Here is a 20,006-nt window from a genome sequence, read left to right as displayed (position 1 = left end):
GCTCACCCCCCATCCCCCCACCCGACACCCACCATCCCCCCACCCGACACCTCCCCGAAACGAGACAAAAAGGAGTAAAGGAGACAAAAGGGTGTCAGATAAGGAGAGAAGAGAAGTGAAAGAGGAGTGAAACGTAAAGCCAGAGGGAGGGTTATAGTAGACAGGGTATGTGGGTGGGGAAAGGGAATTAGGGAAAAAGGCCGGGCGCGATAGAATAATAGTCATACAGCGTGGAAACAAGCCCTTTGGACCAATGACCACACCAACCAACATGCCTCATCTGCACCTTCCAGCGTTTGGACCATATCCCTCAAAACCTATTCTATCTGTGTACCTGTCTAAATGTTTCTAAAATGAAATAGTGGGAAATATATGGTTTTGGGGACACAGGATAAAGATTGGGAAAAGAAAAGAAAATAGTAAAAATGGATGTGGGAGTTACCAAAAACTGGAGAATTCAATGGTCATAATGTGTAGGAATGAACTGCAGATGCTGGTAGACACAAAATGCTGGAGTAACTTGGATAATGTTGGGTTGTAAGCTAATCAAGTGGACTATGAGGTGTTGTTCCCTCCAGTTTGGTGTCATCCCACTCTGGCAATGGTGAGGACCAGGGCAAAAAGTTTGGTATGGGAATGGGATGAGGAATTAAAGTGGTTGGCACCTGGGGTGCCCTGCAGTCCTTGGCCGAACGAGCTCAAGTGTTTGACGAAATGGTCACCTGGTCTATGCCGATGTATGGGAGGCAACATTGGGATCACCAAATGGAGTGGATGAATTGAGAGGAGGTCCATGTGAACTGGGATCCTTAGATGGAGGTGAGGGAGGAGGTGTAGTCACAGGTGTTACATCTTCTGCAATTGTAGGGGGAAAGTACCAGGGGAAGGGCATTTGATGAGGTTAGAGGAGGTATTGAGCACTAGCTTTAATCATAGTTTGTTTTAGTGGCTTCAGTATTTATGAGCAAGTGGAATTGGCGGCGCCTAACGGCTGTGGCTCGCTAGCAGTCTGTTCGTCTTTTTTCCTTTTTTGTTGTTGTGTGTCGGTGTTGGGATGGTTTTATTTATTTTTTGGTTGTGTATGTGTGGGGGGGTGGTGGTGTGGGTGGGGGGGTGGTGGTGTGGGTGGGGGTGGTGGTGTGGGTGGGGGGATGGGGAAACCTTTCTCTTTTAGGTCTCTTCCTCACGGCGCGGGGTGCGGCTCGGCCGCGGGGCCTTCCATCGCCCGGCGCGGCTCGGCCGCGGGACCTAACATCGCCCGGTGCGGCTCGGCCGCTGGACTTAACAGTGCCCGGTGCGGCTCGGCCGCGGGACTTTTCATCGCTGGTGCGGCTCGGCCGCGGGACTTAACACCGCCCGGTGCGGCTCGGCCGCGGGGCCTTCCATCGCCCGGCGCAGCTCGGCCGCGGGACTTAGCTGCGCACGGCTCGACCGCGGGGCCTTCCATCGCCCGGCTCGGCCGCGAGACGTTTCAGCGCCCGGTGCGGCTCGGTCGCGGGCCATCCCCTTGCAGGGACTGTGCGGGTCGGTCGGGGACGAGTTGTCTGTCCGTGGGCGTGGGGAAGAGAGTGGAAGTTTTGTTGCCTCCATCACAGTGAGGGGGTGTTTGGAGTCACTGTGATGGATGTTTGTGTTGGGGTCATGTGTCTTGTGTTCTTTTTCTTTTTTGTGTGACTGCAATGTATTTTCGTTCGGTACCTTGGTACCAAATGACAAATAAAGCTCTGTTGAATTGGCAAAGGATTTCAATTGGTAAAAGATGTTTAATGAACTATAGTTTGTACAAGTCAGAAAACTAAGCAATAGAACATTGAAAAGCTGATTAATGTAGCCATTCAGAAATCCAAGAGCAGGTGGGCAGAAAGGATAAAGGGAGATGGTGCCATAATGTTGGAATTATGTTGTCTTTTTGGTGCAACGGATATGAGATCAGAAGTTTAGGCAGTTATTCAACTGGGCACTAGATTTATGACTATCCTGCCTCAGTGTGTGGCTGTGGCCAAGGAGAAAAGTGGAATAAGCCATCAAGCCACATTACTTATGGCTGATGTCAGGACTGTACATTAAAAAAGCAGTCTTAGTCTATAGTGTGGGGAGATGATGCTGGACTGGTGTTGGCAAACCCCTGTTATTGCCCAGAAGAGTAGATAGTGTTCAGTGGAAGATTTTGATTACAATCTACTTTAGTGAAGGGCAGCATCTATCATCAGGATTGCAGGTTAACAACCTCTATTTTCTAACACTGCACCAAACTATTCTACAATACTAGCTACTAAGAAGGATTATTAAACTTTGACCTTTAAACTTGAAACTGTAAACTTGTAAGTTTGATGGGAATTGAAATGTCATTTCCATGGATATTGCAGGACAGATTATGCGTGGATATGCAGAACAACAAACAAGGACTTGATATGGATAACTGTGGGGGACTGAAACACTTGCAGATAAAGACTTTCCTTGGCAGTCAATCGTTGCCTTAAATTTGGGACTTTGCTTGTTATTTTTTTACTTTCCTTGTAACTATTCCAATATTTTTTGAAAGCAAATCTAAGAACTCATCAAATGTGAGAAAGGTAAGTGAGTCTTAATTTATCAACCAGCTGTTTTTCCAAAGAAAAACTGCTAGTTGGTGCACTTTGGTCGAGTAATCTCTTTATTAAAACCAATCGACCCATTTTCAAACACATTTCTATTTGCTGTCTTATCCAATTATCAGTAGATACTGAATAATGGCAAATGCTGCAGACATACACAGAGATCAATGTCTCTGTGCTAACTTTCTCACCTGAATTAATATTCTGTACTACCCATGTATCATTATTATTGAAGAAAATGTAGACAGTAAACACCAATACTGTTACATTCAGGAATTCAACTACATATTTGCTATATACTTGACATTTAAATGCAAATATAACAAATGTAAACACCTTAATAAATTACTAAGATACCGACACCCACACGGACCAGTGATCACCCCGCACTCTAACACTATCGTACACACCAGGGACAATATACCATTTTTACTGAAGCTAATTAACCTACAAACCTGTACATCATTGGATTGTGAGGGGAAACTGAAGCACCTGAAGAAAACCCAGGCGGTCACTCTGTACAGACAGCACCCATAGTCCAGATCAAACCTCGGTCACTGGCACTGTAATGCAGCAGCTCTACAACTGCACTACTGTGCTGACATCTAGCTGCCTTCCTAAAGAGAAAGACAAAAACTTGTATTTTTGCCTCTTCAATTATTCTTTTCTACTTCCCACATAGTCTTCGAATCCAGTCAATCTCCTCGTCTGACATTCCCGAATGACTGCCTGAATTCATGTCCTCTTGTTTCCAATACAGATACTCCATGATGCATAGATATGGTTCCCACTGTGATGTCCCTGGAGCAAACTACCATGGAGGAAGACCCAAGTTGGGATCAGTATGCAGGAAAAAAGAAATTTAAATATTTACAAAATTTTTTTTTGCCACTGTTAATTATATTCTTGCTTTATCCCAATCAAAGGATATATATTTTTTGCATTACACTGACATTTATGTATTAGCATTTTAATCGAGCTCATGTATAGCCATTTACATAAGCCTAGACATGATTGATACAAAAGACTGAAGATATATTCAATACTATTCTCTGATAAATAAGCAACAGATTTGTAAAGCTATATAGATAAAATACATATTTCATGTCCATTCTGCAAATGTTTTGAAGGGAATATTTTCATTGCTTTTGGTCTCTATTGGCATGCATGATTTGAAATTTTTATTCATATTACCAAGGAAACAAATTTGTTCAGTGATGCACAACTAGGTTTTCAGCATAAAACCTACCATAGTATATCCAACACTCTCTAGTCTTTTCTGAGCGAATGCATTCATCGTATTAAAATGCACTACATATTTGTCTGACCTAATTTAATTTTGCAATTCAGAGAATGAAATCTGCCGGTGTATTAAAACAATTTTTTTTGGAGAGGATAATGCAAGATGAATTTCAAAACTATCGGAAGATTATCATGAAATCGAGTTCCTTAGCATCTGTAGTTTAGTTGAGTTTGGATATACAGTGCAGAAACAGGCCCTTTGGCCTATTGAGTCTGCACCGACCAGGGATCCCTGTACGTTAACACAATTCTATACACACGAGGGACAGTTTACACTTATACCAAGCCAATTAACCTACAAACCTGTACGTCTTTGGAGTGTGGGACGAAAGCAAAGATCTTGGAGAAACCCCATGCGGTCACAGGGAGAACGTGCTAACTCCATACAGACAGCACCCATAGTTGGGATCGAACCCGGATCTACGGTGCTGCAAGCGCTGTAAGGCAACCCCTTTCACACTGTGCCACCGTGCCACCCTGAAAAAAATCTGTAATTTTGGTAATACTGGTGTTAATTACGTTAGATTGAGTGAAATATATCAAATCTCAGCATCCAGTGGAAATTTAACTTGTGACTTGTTGGTGGAATTTCTGTAATGCCCATAAACATTGCTCCTACATTACGTTCTCCAGAATCATGGCAACAATGGAGCACTGCCTAATATTAATCTCCACCATGATTTTCAATTTCACTGATCTGATTTGTCAGAACCAATCAGTTTTCACTAATCCTGATTCCTAAATGTAAAAAGGCCTAGGATCAAACAGCAATATTTGCCAGATACTTCCACAGCTCTGCAACACAATTACTTACTCTATAGTATACTCATGGCACAACATTACACAGAGAAATTCAGCCATGCTGTTCTGGGCACCTTACAACAAGATTATGGTCATAATTGGGACTTTACAAAACTATATTGTTTTAGCCCAAGTAGCAAGTAGGAAAGAAGTTTGCTAAACTCTAGCTAAATCTATTTATTCACAAAATGCTGGAGTAACTCAGCAGGTCAGGCAGCATCTCGGGAGAGAGGGAATGGGTGACGTTTCGGGTCGAGACCCTTCTTCAGACTGATGTCAGGGGGGCGGAACAAAGGAAGGATATAGGTGGAGACAGGAAGATAGAGGGAGATCTGGGAAGGAGGAGGGGAAGGGAGGGACAGAAGAACTATCTGAAGTTGGAGAAGTCAACGTTAATACCACCGGGCTGCAAACTGCCCAGGCGAAATATGAGGTGCTGTTCCTGATGCAGGTACAGCAGGCAGTGAAGAAAGCCAATGGAATGTTGGCCTTCATAACAAGAGGAGTTGAGTATAGGAGCAAAGAGGTCCTTCTGCAATTGTACCGGGCCCTGGTGAGACCGCACCTGGAGTACTGTGTGCAGTTTTGGTCTCCAAATTTGAGGAAGGATATTCTTGCTATGGAGGGCGTGCAGTGTAGGTTCACTAGGTTAATTCCCGGAATGACGGGACTGTCGTATGTTGAAAGGCTGGAGCAATTGGGCTTGTATACACTGGAATTTAGAAGGATGAGGGGGGATCTTATTGAAACATATAAGATAATTAGGGGATTGGATACATTAGAGGCAGGAAACATGTTCCCAATATTGGGGGAGTCCAGAACAAGGGGCCACAGTTTAAGAATAAGGGGTAGGCCATTTAGAACGGAGATGAGGAAGAACTTTTTCAGTCAGAGTGGTGAAGGTGTGGAATTCTCTGCCTCAGAAGGCAGTGGAGGCCAGTTCATTGGATGCTTTCAAGAGAGAGCTGGATAGAGCTCTTAAGGATAGCGGAGTGAGGGGGTATGGGGAGAAGGTAGGAACAGGGTATTGATTGAGAGTGATCAGCCATGATCGCATTGAATGGCGGTGCTGGCTCGAAGGGCTGAATGGCCTACTCCTGCACCTATTGTCTATTGTCTATTGTCTATTGTTCCTCCAATTTCCGGTGGGCCTCACTATGGCATTGGAGGCACATGACAGAAAGGTCAGACTGGGAATGGGAGGGGGAGTTAAAGTGCTCGGCCACCGGGAGATCAGTTTTGTTAATGCGGACCGAGCGCAGGTGTTCAGCGAAGCAATCGCCGAGCCTGCGCTTGGTTTCGCCGATGTAAATAAGTTGACATCTAGAGCAGCGGATGCAATAGATGAGGTTGGAGGAGGTGCAGGTGAACCTTTGTCTCACCTGGAAAGACTGTTTGGGTCCTTGGATGGAGTTGAGGGGGGAGGTAAAGGGACAGGTGTTGCATCTCGTGCGGTTGCAGGGCAAAGTGCCCGGGGTTGGGGTGGTTTGGGTAGGAAGGGACGAGTGGACCAGGGAGTTACGGAGGGAACGGTCTCTGCGGAACACAGAGAGGGGAGGGGATGGGAAGATATGGCCAGTGGTGGGGCCTGATTTAAGTGGCCATTTTTCCAAGTCTCAAGCACAACAGGACGAATGAGTTAGGAGCCAATGAGCCTAAATAAAAGATAAAAGGTGACACAATAGCGTAGTGATGGAGCTGCTGCCTTTCATGTTCTCCAGAGATGCTGCCTGACCTGCTGAGTTACTCCCCCACTTTGTGTTCTTTCATGCATAAAGCAACCGCAGCTTGGAAATGAGAAGTTATTTTGGGAAGATTTAGTGTTACTATGCTGAAGTTCATTGTCATCCTCAATTGTCACGGCTCTGCTGCAAGTTGCAGACGCAGTAGCAGCTTCATAACGGATGGTACACTGACACCACAACAGGAACGCACTTGAGCTGCACCTTACCTCCCCCGCTCTCCCACCCACCGACCAGTCTGCCGTTGCTGCTTGTAATTACTCAGTAAACTCTTCTGTGAGAGAGGATTATACTGACAAGTGATGCTTGAGTGATGCATCAGCCAGGCTAAAGAGCACAGACTGTGTGTGGAGGCCACAAGATGTGCTGTTTGGTGTAATGGTGTGAGCAGATCTGATGGCACATTCAGTAAAAGGCCCCAGCCTGATGAATAAAGGGATTTGGGAATGAGTAACAAGGTGTTTTGCAAAGGTTCAAAACATCATAAGTTCATAAGTCATTGGAGCAGAATTAGGCCATTTGACCCATTGAGTCTTAATGATAACTGAGTCAAAGGATATGGGGAGAAGGCAGGAACGGGGTACTGATTGTGCATGATCAGCCATGATCACAGTGAATGGTGGTGCTGGCTCGAAGGGTCGAATGGCCTACTCCTGCATCTATTGTCTATTGTCTATTGAGTCTACTTCACCATTCAATCATGGCCGATTTATCTTTCCCTTCCCCCATTCACCTGCCTTCTCCCCTTAGCCTTTGTCACCTTTAATAATCAAGAACCTGTCAATATCTGCTTTAAAAATACCCAAATCCTTGGCCTCCTGCATCTGTATTTTGCAGGAACGTGGGATTTGATGGTGTATTCATCGACCTTGGCCATTAAATATTCTGTGGCACAGCAGCTAGGTGGTCGGTGTTCGTCTCAGACTTTGTCACCACCCACTGTTGCTCATGTGCTCTTCATGTCCCAGTGGTGGAGGGTTGTTCTCGTCTCTTTCCAAACTATCCAGCAAATCCTCCAGAGTACTGTCATAGCAATTTTACAACATAGGCAACTTTTGTGCCTATCCCAGACAAGAAAATAAATCTTGCCTTACAAGTTACAGCTCTTCATGTCTGCATCTAAAAATTGTACACGTGAAACACGTGCAATATGTTGAAAACTTTTGCCTCTGCGACTCTTTCATAGGTGGTGAGTTCCAGACTTTCATCACTCTCTGTGTGAAAACCATCTCCTCGTCTTTCTATCAAATGCTGTGATTCCTCTGCTAAGGAATTTAGATCCAATTTACTTCATCTGAGGCAGTGGTGGCACAGTGACACAGCGGTAAAGTTGCTGCTTACAGTGTCAAATCCCTGGGTTCGATCCTGACTAGGGGCGCTGTCTTTACGGAATTTGCACGTTCTTCCTGTGACCGTGTGGGTTTTCTCTGGGTGCTCCAGTTTTCTCCCACGCATACAGGTTTGTAGTTAATTGGCTTTGGTAAAAAAAAATTGTAAATTGTCCCGAGTGTATAAGATAATGCTAGTGTACGGGGATCGCTGGTCGGCGCGGACTTGGTGTGCCGAAGGGCCTGTTTACGCACTGTATCTCTAAACTAAACTAAATCTAAAGCCCTCAATTTATGGTATCCACTCCCATCCCTGTTCCATCACCTTTTCCAACAAACTCCATCGGCTCCCAAAGATATTCATCGCCAATTCCAGCCCATAAGACACCTTACTTAACAGTGCAGCCTTTTAATTAACAACTAGACAAGTGGACCCATTGGGCCCAAAACACTCCTGCATTGGTGCAGCACCCTCTCCTCCCCCACTCCCCCCCCCCTCTCCCCCCACTCCCCCTCCCTCCCTCCCCTCCCTCCCCCTCCCCCTCCTCCCCCTCCACCTCCCTCCCCCCCTCCTCCCCTCTCCTTCTCCCCCCCTCCCCCTCTCCCCCTAGGGTTGCCTCTCCTGCATTGATGCAGCACCCTCTCCTCCCCCACTCCTTCCTCCCCCACTCCCCCCTCCCCCACTCCCCCCTCCCCCACTCCCCCCTCCCCTCTCTCCCCACATCCCCCTCCCCTCTCCCCCCTCTCCTCCCCCTCTCTCCACCCCCCTCCCCTCCACCCCCTCCTTCCCCTCCTCCCCCCTCCCTGCCCTCCTCCCCCTCCCTCTCCCCCTCCCCTCCCTCCCCTCCTCCACCCCCCCCTCCCCCACCCTTCCACTATCCCCCCCCCCAGATTATGGCCATGGGATTAATCAGAAACAGAGTCTGAGGAAGGGTTCTAACCTAAAAAGTCGCCTATCCATGTTCTTCAGAGATGCTGCCTGACCTGCTGAGTTACTCCAGCACTTTGTGTCATTTTTTTGCATCTCCATACAGAATTTTCCAATACTTTCCAATAAAGCAATGGAATCCTATAGAGCGGAATCTGACATTTCCCAGAGCAAGGATAATCCTAATTATACAAAGCACTTTACAATTCAATTAACATCATGACTTAACCGGTCCATTAATGTTGTTATCCCAGCATTATTTATTTACTTTGGCTATCTAAATCTCAATATTGATTAGCGATTTTTAGGTAGACTGCAGTATCTAAGGTGCTATATCAAAGGTGTTAAACAGAGGCCTCATTTCCTCTCCAATTTGAATACAAACATCCTGGCACAGAAATTCATTCCTGCTTGATAGTGCTAAACGCACAACATAGCAGTGGCATTGTGTGAATTATGCCTCTAGAGTTCATGGAATAAATTTCAGAGCCAGAGTACAATGTACCGACATTCGACTTATGGAGTTCAGGGCTTTCACTGGGGATGGTGTTTAAGCATTTGACATTCTATTTGAAGATGAGCAATGGAGCGTTGTTTCCAGTGTCCTGGCCAGTATTTGTACCCCAATCGATGTAACAAATAAAATTACCAGGTCATAGGCACAGTGCTATTTCTGGGAACTTGCTTAGTCAGATTTCCTGCCTACATTTCAACAGCTACATTTCATAAAACTACTTGAGTCATTGCTCCAGGCCTCTTGGAGCATCCTGAGCTCATGCCAGCTTTTCTATACATGCAAATGTTTCTCCTTATTAATTGCATATTAAAATAATGAAAGATTCAATGGCAGAGTAACAATAACAATGTCAACAAAAAATAGTCTGTGTTTAAGAAACTGTATCAGATGATTACAATGACGCATTTTTACAATGATTTGTAAAATCATTCTGAAAATAATCAAAATGAAGGTGTTGGATGAATGGAACGTGCTGCCAGACGAGGTGAAGCCGGTGCAAGTTTAGTTTAGTTTAGTTTAGTTTATTTTAGTTTAGCTTTGTCATATATACCGAGGTACAGTGAAAAGCTTTTTATTGTGTGCTGTCTAGTCAGCATTGCAACATTTCAAATATATTTGGACAGATACATAGATAGGAAAATATTAAAGGAATAATCGTGAGCAGGTGGGACGAGTGTAGTTCGGACATTTTGGTAGCATGGGCAAGTTGGGCCATAGGGGCTCTTTCAATGATATATGAGACTCTAAAACTAATTCTTTCTGCAATACCTCATAATTTGTATTAGTGCTGAAAAGATGCATGACAATAAACAGTTCCATGTCATGTATTTTTTATAGATGTTGATGTCAGTATCTCAAATTCCACATTCAGGATTTATGAAATGTTGTGTCTCCAAATTCACACCGAGGAATTTGCCCAAACATTATTGGAGTGGTAACTTAATTGAGAATGTGTGCTATTCCAATAGAAGAGAGTGGAGGCTTTTGTAAGCTGCTGATAACTGCATCTTCATCAATGCCAGCTCTAAGGATATAATTTCTTCCAAGTGGTGACTTACAAAACACTGAAATGTCACTAGTATGTGGTTTGTAATTTCATTGAATGTGATATTTTACAAAGTTGGACATGGTCTCAAAAAAATCAATTAAAAAACTAAGCATGTTTTAATTAGCTGTGCCAGTTGAAAGAGAAATACTTAAAACATATTAAAAGTAGCAAGAAGTGTGCTATTTTAAGTGCATGAGAAAAGTAAGAAGGAAAGTAACTGATCACAATTAAATCAATGATTAAATTGATCAGCTGCCTGTAAAGGAATTAGATGAAAGAATGTTCAAATTTTAACCTTAGGTGTTCTGACTAAAAGGATTCATGTTCCTGTGATTCACTGGGATCAAACCCAGCATGAATTATTGATGCAAGAAAGCAACAGTCTCTAACCCTTGCTCCTAATACCCACTTGTCTGTCTCATGCTGAGATTGTACAACCATTTTCTAGTACACCATTCAGTGTAAATTTGGTGATGGGCACTAATATATTATCATGCAATCCAATCCCCATGGCCTCGTTGTAGTGTCTGTTTTGCCATGTGCAGCAAAAATTGAAAATGCATCAAGAGTCAGTGCACTTGCAAAGCACAGCAATTCTACGAGTGTTTAAACAAGATTTCCCATTATGCAAAACGGCAGAATAACATAATTTGATGAATAACTTTAATATGCCATCTTGTAAACGGAGAGCATTTCAAGTTTTTACATTAATTTTAGGCAATGGTTCATTGAATTCACTAACATTTTGAAATCTCTTGCAACGCTAAATATGTGCTATGACAACTCACAATCATTTTGTATGTTATTCGACTTAATGTATTTGATATACGCATTACTAATCGCAATTCTTATAGCAATTTCAATTCAATATACAAAATGTATTTGAAAATTATAGTAATCTCACCACAATAGTTTTTTAAATTATAGATATAAACTTTTGGTATCAGTTAAATCACAGACTCGGATAAAGCAATTTTGACCAACTTTAAGCCAATCCTACCCTGAAACTAATGTACTTTCCTGTTCTCTTTATAAAAATTGAAAAGCTGCATGGAAATGAAAAGTATCGCTTGGTAGGATCAAGCGTAGAACTCGTAGATAAAAAGCATTATGTTACACCGCTACATTTAGCGCAGAGGGATTTATTCCTACATAGAGGTTAGTTACTTTCTTTTGCTCTCAAGAATGGCTGTGTGGTTTATAAACCTTTTAGTGCAGTATATTAGGAATCTAAGCACGTTTTTAGATTCCTTGACAGTACCTCACAGATTGAATAATATAGACTCTAGCAGTCTTTTCCATAATTTAAGCATCATAGAGCACCATAAAAATGACCTGGGTGGTCATTGTGTGGCACACCAAAGAACATTTTTTTGCATTCCACAGTTGTGTACCTCAGTAGTGCTATGTGTGTATTGTGTATTACTGGGCAGCCACTTAGAGTCATAGAGTCCTGCAGCATGGAAACAGGTCCATCGGCCCAACTTGCCCACACCGACAAACATGTCCCATCTATACTAGTCCCACCTGCCTGTGATTAGCCCATATCGCTCTTATCCATAGGAGGACCTATCTTATCCATGTAAATGCCTCTTAAACATTGTGATAGTACCTGTCCCCTTGGGCAGTTTATTCCATACACCCAACACCCTTGTGCAAAAACGTTACCCCTCAAGTTCCTTTTAAATCTTTCCCCCTCACATTAAACCTATCTCCTCTGAATCTCGATTTCCCATCTATGGGCAAGGGCATTTACCTGATCTATTCCTCTCACATTTTTTTACCCTTCTTTAAGATTACCCCTCATCCTCCTGTGCTCGAAGGAATAGTGTCCAAGCCTTATAGCTCAGGGCCATTAGTCCTGGCAACATACTCGCAAATCTTCTCTGCCCCTTTCCGGCTTGATAACATCTTTCCTATAACATGGTGCCCAAAATTGAACACAATATTCTAAATGTGACCTTATACAACTGCAACATGACCTCCCCAACTTCTATACTCAATATTCTGACTGATGGCCAAAGTGCCAAAAGCATTTTTGACCACCTTATCTGCCTGCGACTTCACTTTCAAGGAACTATTTACCTGCACTCCTAGATCCCTCTTTACTACAACACTTCCCAAAGCCCTGCCATTCACTTAAACATCTTCCTCTGATGCTGACAGGTGAATGAGAAAAAATATGGTATCCCAGAACAAAATCAGGTTGAGTAATAATGCATTTTTTATTTAGTCAGAGTAGTCAGAGAATAGGGAAGATCTGTAACCAAATTTATAATATGGTCTAGGCATGAGGCCTAGTTGTTGTACTTGAGGTGCAATCAGGGCTTGAATGTCATGAGGCGGTATACAAATAACAAAGAACTTGTTGAGCCCAGGGTCAGGTTGGAGATGCTGAATCAGAAACCTGGTGTCAGAGAGGGTGAGATGCTTTGGAGGTTGAGCTTGGAGGTGACTGAGGTTGGTGCATTGGAGAAATAGTTGAGGCCTGGAGTGGAAAACCTCTGCATTTAGGGCAATTAGAAGATTATGTCAGGGTATAAACTAAATGAATATTAAATCAGCTTGGGAGCCCAGTTCTGTGAGGAACTGTGATTTACCTTAATCCTGCATAGAATTATTAAACCTAGTTTCTCACACATAAACAGTGAAGGTCACTCCTTAGGACAATGTTGGCTAATTTCCTTGGGAACAATCCAAACAATCATTTGACATGTATCTAGATGTGTATCTGATGGGAAAGTGGAACTCATGCCAGGAAATGCATTAGTTACATTTCCAGAGTATCACACAATGACCTGGAAATGGTCATAGACACTTTCCATAAACTCTGGGGAAAAATTCATTTTTCAGTCACTTAAATAAGCAACACTACACTATTGAATTTTTAGCCACATCTAAAATAGAATGTAACACAGAATTTTATTGTGGTAACTATAAAGAGAATTAAAATGGACTGTAGGAATAAAATGGAAAGGCCATGCAGAGTTGGTGTACGAAGTAATGGCTAATTTATTCAAACTGGTGTGCACCAGGAGACCAGTCAATGCTGATCTACCGAGTGCAACTTTGGTACAGTTTTTATATTCTCAGATGACAAGATTACACAGAAACTTGATTAACAGTAAAACTAGGTCTTGATTACAGAATGGAGCCTAAGGAAAGACTTAATTAGGTAACAAACAGAATAAAATGATTGCCCACAAGTCTCTTAGTTGACAGTAGATCCAATTTTCTGTTACAATGATGTGTGCACTATAACATAATCAATGAAGTTCCTGAAACTTGGTTGTCATCACTGCTGCATTCCATGTCTCTACTTTTAGGCTTTGTCCGTGGTTCCCATTAGCACAATCCACATCCCTGTTTGAGCTGAACCATCACGTCATACTTTCTGCAGATACGATAGTGATGTTAATAGGCTTTTAGATAGGCATTACAATATGCATGGATTGGAGGGATGTGAATTATATGTAACCAAATGCAAATTGTTTAATTTGGTATTATGTTCGGTACAGACTTTGTGGGTCGAGGGGCCTGTCCCTGTATGTTTTATGTTCTATGTGGACTCTGCAGGAACCCTTCACTTCTGGCCACACTGAGCATTTACAGGCAGTGTGGCTACTGCATCAAACATTCAGTTAACTGTCATCTGTGGACCCAGGGCAGCATCCAATATTGCCCAATTTCAATAATGCAAAGAAAAGCTGAAGTGTGTGTGTTTTGAGGCAAAGAGAAGATTTTAATTGAGGAAAAACGACTCTAAATTGCTAAGGTCCCAAAATTGGGGAAATAGATTTAATTGCATGTTTAATCCTGGACTGTGAGTGGAAGGAAGGCTGCCTGCCAACCTTTGGCAGAGGTTAATTATAATGATTTTAACATGCAGTTTCCATTATTGTTTGATGGTTGCTTTTATAGGAAGAAACCCCAATATTGTTGATAAATTGCATTGCTTTAAAGCTACTCCGGGATTCTGAAATGTGAGTTGCTTTGAGCAGCTATTTGGAATTGCCCTACAACTAAATTTGAGCCACTATAGAGAGAGAATCATGGAGAGGATGGGACCTGGAGATTTTGAAAGTGTGAATTGAAAGTCATGGTAGCACAGATAGAAGTGCAAGAAAGTGCCAAACACTTTAACTCCCCTTCCCATTCCTATACTGACCTTTCTGGCCTGGGCCTCCTCCATTGTCAGAGTGAGGCCAAATGTAAATTGGAGGAAAAGCATCTTATATTTTGCTTGGGCAACTTACAACCCAACAGTATGAATTAGGATTTCTCCAACTTCAAGTAATCCTTGCATCCTCTCTCTCTCCCTCCCCCACCCTAAGCATCGTACTAGTTTCACTTTCATTCTGTTGAGTTCCTCGGTCTGTATACTCCTGGTCACGTATTCCAACGCCAACCATGGCCTATTGTGTGCCCCACATTTCCTTGATTATCGTTGCTTTTTGCATATCTTCCATTCATTTCTCCTAAGTACTGTCTATATCTCTCGTTTCCTTCCCCCTAACTCTCAGTCTGAAGAAGGGTCTCAACCCAAAACGTTCGTCATACAGCACACAAACAGGCCCTTTGGCCCAACTCATCTGTGCAAACCTAGATGTCCTATCGAACCTAGTCAAATTTGCCTGCATTTGGCTCATGTCGCCATGAATCTTTCCTATCCATGTACCTGTCCAAGTGTCTATTGCTCTGCATAAACCTCCAGTTGATAATGCCAAGTAAATGTCCAATATTTAACCTTAAATTTTGTATTTATGCAGCAATTCGAAATGTTTCTGTAACATTGTAATATTAGGGCGGCACAGTGACGCAGTGGTAGAGTCGCTGCCTAACAGCGCCAGAGACCCGAATTCAATCCTGACCACGGATGCTATCTGTACGGAGTTTGCATGTTCTCTCGGTGGGTTTCCTCCGGGTGCTCCAGTTTCCTCCCACATTCCAAAAACATGCAGGCAAGGCAAAGATGCATTCAATCAATGGAGAACAAATCTGCCCTTGGCTAAGTGCATTAAACACACTTTTATGACTGCTCTCTCAAAATGTGAAGTCTCGGACATGAAGCACATATTTTACTGTAATGTGCTTTTAGTAAATCTGCTTAGCGTGAGAACACATTTTTGAGTATATTGCCCAAGGTCATCTGATGGCTCTCAGCGAACATAACTCTAAGTACAAAAACCAAACCAGGATTTGGAGCTAATAATCTGCATTGCTATCATTACGTTGCAATGTTTGGAAATGGCAAATACTTCCAGTGAGGCAACAAATTCTGTTGATGTGTTCAATAAAGATTAAATTAAAAATCCCCACAAAGGGATAATCTTCAAATTGACCCATTAAAATACAATGTTTAGATTCACCTTGTAAAAGATAAAATGAATGAGCCCTCTCAATATGCTCGGCGAATACACATAAAAAAGGAATAGTGATGAAAGAAAACACATTTTTCTGACAAGGAGCTGTGGAAAATTTCTGACAAAGCAATTAGTTGTTTTGATACTAATAGAGGTTCTCCTCAGGTCAATGGGGACTTGCCATGTCAGACAATTCATTACAGAAAAATTGAACAACATGTTCTCGGAAAAACCAGGAAAAAATAAAGCTTTAACAGCATGAGAAAATGAAAGAAAAATGTAATATTAATTTGGAAAGACAACACGTGATCACAGTGCTCAACTGAGTGAAAGAGTCATACAGCATGGAAATAGGCCCTTCAGCCCAGCTTGCCCATGCCGTTCAAGGTGCCCCACTTACACTAGCCCCACCTGCCCACATTTGGCCCATATTCCTCTAAACCTTTCCAATCCAAGTACCTGTCCAAATGACTTCATTCAGCCAGTGTGAACCTACCTGATCTCCCGGTTGCTGGACACTTTAATTCTCCTTCCCATTCCTACACAGACCTTTCTGTCCTAGGTCTCCTCCATTGTCAGAGTGAGGCGAAACGTAAATTGGAGGAACAGCATCTCATATTTCCCTTGGGCAGCTTACAGTGGTATGAATATTGATTTCTCTCACTTCAGGTAATCCCAGCATTCCCTCTCTCTCTATCCCTCCCCTGTCCAAATCACACTAGCTTCTCATTTTCACCCTACAAACACCAAACAATGGCCTGTTTCCTTTATCATCGTTACTTTTTTGCATATCTTTCATTCATTGTTCTTTATCTGTCCACGTCATTGTCTATATCTCTCGTTTCCCTTATCCCTAACCAGTCTGAAGAAGGGTCTCGACCCGAAACGTCACCAACTCCTTCTCTACAGAGATGGTGCCTGTCCCGCTGAGTTACTCCAGTTTTTTGTGTGTCTATCTTAATAAACCAGCATCTGCATTTCCATCTTATGCATCTTTTCTTCTCATATGCATTTACTCCACAGTTCCTAAGACAAATTTCTCAATCACTCCAATTTTATCAGCACAATCCATTTGAAACTGACCAAAGCAAGGCAAAACTTTGTGGGACATTAAAGCCAAGCCAAATGTAAGTCAAGTGTCTTTGATCAGAAATGTTGTGATCAAATGTTATGGTGAAATTTGCCCACACTCACTGTGCTGGCCACTAGCCCAAGTCAATATTGTGGACATGCTGATTTTCCATCCACTGCCTCCCTATACACATGCTGGTGGAGGCCATTCAAAACGCACTGGTTTCTTTTGATGCACAAGCTCTGGTAGACAGATTTTTAAACATTTCCTGTGTCAAAAAGAGCCAACAAACTAATTAGTGTACATCAATGAATCCAGTGAAAATGTCAGTATGGCGGGTTTTTTGTCACTTTATTTCAGTGTTTTAAGATTGCAGAATTCGTAGAGGGAGAGTTGAGCATTTTAATTATTACTTTTAACGGTAATCTCATTTTCGATTCTATAATAAGATTGCACCAGATATATTAATGAATATATTTTGATAAACGAAAAAGAATTACACTCCCCAATTATGCTAGTTCATAAAATAACTTGTGTGTGCAATTATGCAAATGAGTTCAAGATGAACTAAAGCTAAATTTAGCAAAACATTGTGATTTAAGGTATATTGTGTGGCCGGAGCTCGAAATGTGCCTGGATAAGACATTCGACTACAAAATGTTTCAAACATTTGTTTTCTGAGGAAGACACTCTAAACGTTTTGGGAAAAGAATGAGATTACGTTTTAAAATGTACCACAAACCATTTTTTTAATGTGAAATGAAAACACAAAATACACAGCAAGTCAGATGGCAGGAGTCTTTAGATAAACCATTAATATTTTGGATTAATAATCTTACTTCAGATCTAAAATTGAACAAATTTGTCTTGTATTGAATTGTTCTATTATTTGGTCTCACCGCTTTCTGCTTAAGCATACCAAAGACTAATTTAAAACACAACAGATCCTGTGTCTCTGTTTCTCAACTTTCAGGTCAATTACATTAAGCTTCATAATGAGAACAGCTCACATAACTGACCCACTCTAAAACTTTCCTTATCTTTTTTTCATTAGACCTTTAATGTACCAAAAACTGAAGAAAACTTTCAATTTATTTTTCAGTGAACAGCAAAGATGGTTTTAGACAAGATGCTGGAAAATATATGGATGCTCAGTTGGATTAAATTCATGTTTAATGCTAATTTATCAATCTATTTCATCAATTTAGTCAATTAAGAACAGGTGTAACCAGAATCTAAAAATATACATTCTTTATATCCAACGTGAAATTAGAAATTTAAATGTAAAGTACATCTGTGGTAATTTAAGAAACTACTTATAAATTATTAATCCATTTCTAGTACTTCTTCAGCACTCCCCCGCAAATGTCACTTGTCAGCCTGAAGGTTTGACTTGCTTCTCCTCCCACTCTCACTCCTCCAGTGTGAACAGTCACATGGCAGGTATTGCTGAGCCGTGGTGTCCTGTGTTAACTATTTCCCAGTAGGCCCCGAATCTTTGTCGCCGTAATCCAGAGGAGATCAGACAAGGGTGAAAATTGTGGTGTGGGAGGTAAGCCCAGTGAAGAGGGGGTACCGGTGTAATATTGCCATTGCTGCTAACGTCAATGTCAGTAGTCTTGTTTTAGAGTGGGACAGCACGATGAAGTGAAAAGAGCTCGGCAGCAACGTTAAGGAACAAACAATAAAATGTTCACAAGAGTAGAAAGAAGGAACTGTGGATGCCGGTTTACAAAAAAAGGATACAAAGTGCTGTAGTTAGCCTCATACAGTTTGAGAGATTCACGCAGAAGGAACTATCCATAACCACTGGGAAGGATACTCTGCTGTAATGCATTTGAAGATCCGGAGGCTGCAACGGGTCGTTTGATCAGCTGAGAAGGTTGTTGGCTGCAACCTTCCCCCCATTGATGAACTGTACACTGCAAGGGCCAGGAAGCGAGCGGGCAAGATCATCTGTGACCCTTCTCACCCTGGCCACAAACTCTTTGAAGCACTTCCCTCTGGAAGGCGACTCCGGACTGTCAAAGCAGCCACAGCCAGACATTAGAACAGCTTTTTTCCACAAGTGATAGTTCTACTCAATAACCAAAGTCTGTAGTCTCTTTTTTGCTCTGGTTTATTTTCACCCACATGTTTAGACCGTAATGGTGTATCCTTATTGTTTTGATGTGTTTATGCTTTATTCTTAATTGTTAACTGTATGTTTGTGTTGTCATTTGTGAGCAGAGCACCAAGGCACATTCCTTGTATATGCATACTTGGCCAATAAACGTATTAATTAATGCAGCAGGTCAGGCAGAATCACTGGAGATTAGTTCCTGTGGATTGGAGGGTTACCAATGTTATCCCACTTTTCAAGAAAGGAGCGAAAGAGAAAACGGGGAATTATAGACCAGTTAGCCTGACATAACTGGGGAAGATGCTGGAATCAATTATTAAACAAGTAATAACGGCACATTTGGATAGCAGTAAAAGGATTGGTCCAAGTCAGCATGGATTCATGAAGGGGAAATCCTGCTCGACTAATCTTCTGGAATTTTTTGAGGATGTGAGAAGTAAAATGGATGAAGGAGAGCCAGTGGATGTAGTATATCTGGACTTTCAGAAAGCCTTTGATAAGGTCCCACACAGTAGATTTGTGGGCAAAATTAGAGCACATGGTATTGGGGGTAGAGTATTGACATGGATAGAGAATTGGTTGGCAGACAGGAAACAAAGAGTAGGAATAAATGGGTTCCTGTCAGAATGTCAGGCAGTGGCGAGTGGAGTGCCACAACGCTCAGTGCTGGGGCTGCAACTATTTACAATATTTAGATAAAGGGATTAAAAGTAACAGCAGCAAATTTGCAGATGACACAAAGCTGGGTGGCTCTGTGAACTGCGAAGAAGATGCTAGGACGTTGCAGGGTGACTTGGACAGGTTGAGTGAGAGGGCAGATGCATGGCAGATGCAGTATAATGTATCTGTGAGGTATCTGTAAGATATCTGTAATGTATAATGTGAGGTTATCCACTTTGGCGGCAAGAACAAGGAGGCAGATTATTATCCCAATGGTGTCAGATTAGAAAAAAGGGAAGTGCAATGAGACCTGCGTGTCCTTGTACACCAGTCACTGAAAGTAAACATGTAGGTACAGCAGTCAGTGAAGAAAGCTAATGGCATGTTGGCCTTCATAACAAGAGGATTTGAGTATATGAATAAATAGTTCCATCTGCAGTTGTACAGGGCTCTGGTGAGACCACATCTGGATTATTGTGTGCAGTTTTGGTCTCCTAATTTGAGGAAGGACATTTTTGCTATTGAGGCA

General features: G+C 42.3%; 1 long non-coding RNA gene across 4 annotated transcripts in view; it reads left to right on the top strand.

The window, feature by feature from the left end:
* The window catches only part of LOC144593454 (uncharacterized), a 120,964-nt gene that overhangs the window by 87,468 nt on the left and 13,490 nt on the right, over positions 1–20,006 (top strand). Inside the window, exons 4-5 of one of the 4 annotated variants that reach the window (XR_013547255.1) lie at positions 2,367–2,573; positions 3,355–3,436. This is a non-coding gene — a long non-coding RNA (uncharacterized LOC144593454). Of the gene's footprint in view, positions 1–2,366; positions 2,574–3,354; positions 4,046–20,006 lie in introns of those variants that run through there. The other 3 variants (XR_013547254.1, XR_013547253.1, XR_013547258.1) reach the window with 3 other exon arrangements.

Source organism: Rhinoraja longicauda, chromosome 1 (genome assembly GCF_053455715.1).
Source record: "Rhinoraja longicauda isolate Sanriku21f chromosome 1, sRhiLon1.1, whole genome shotgun sequence".
In the NCBI taxonomy this organism is placed as follows: domain Eukaryota; kingdom Metazoa; phylum Chordata; class Chondrichthyes; order Rajiformes; family Arhynchobatidae; genus Rhinoraja; species Rhinoraja longicauda.
Note: the sequence above shows the minus strand (reverse complement) of the source record. Positions and strands in the feature narration are given on the sequence as shown.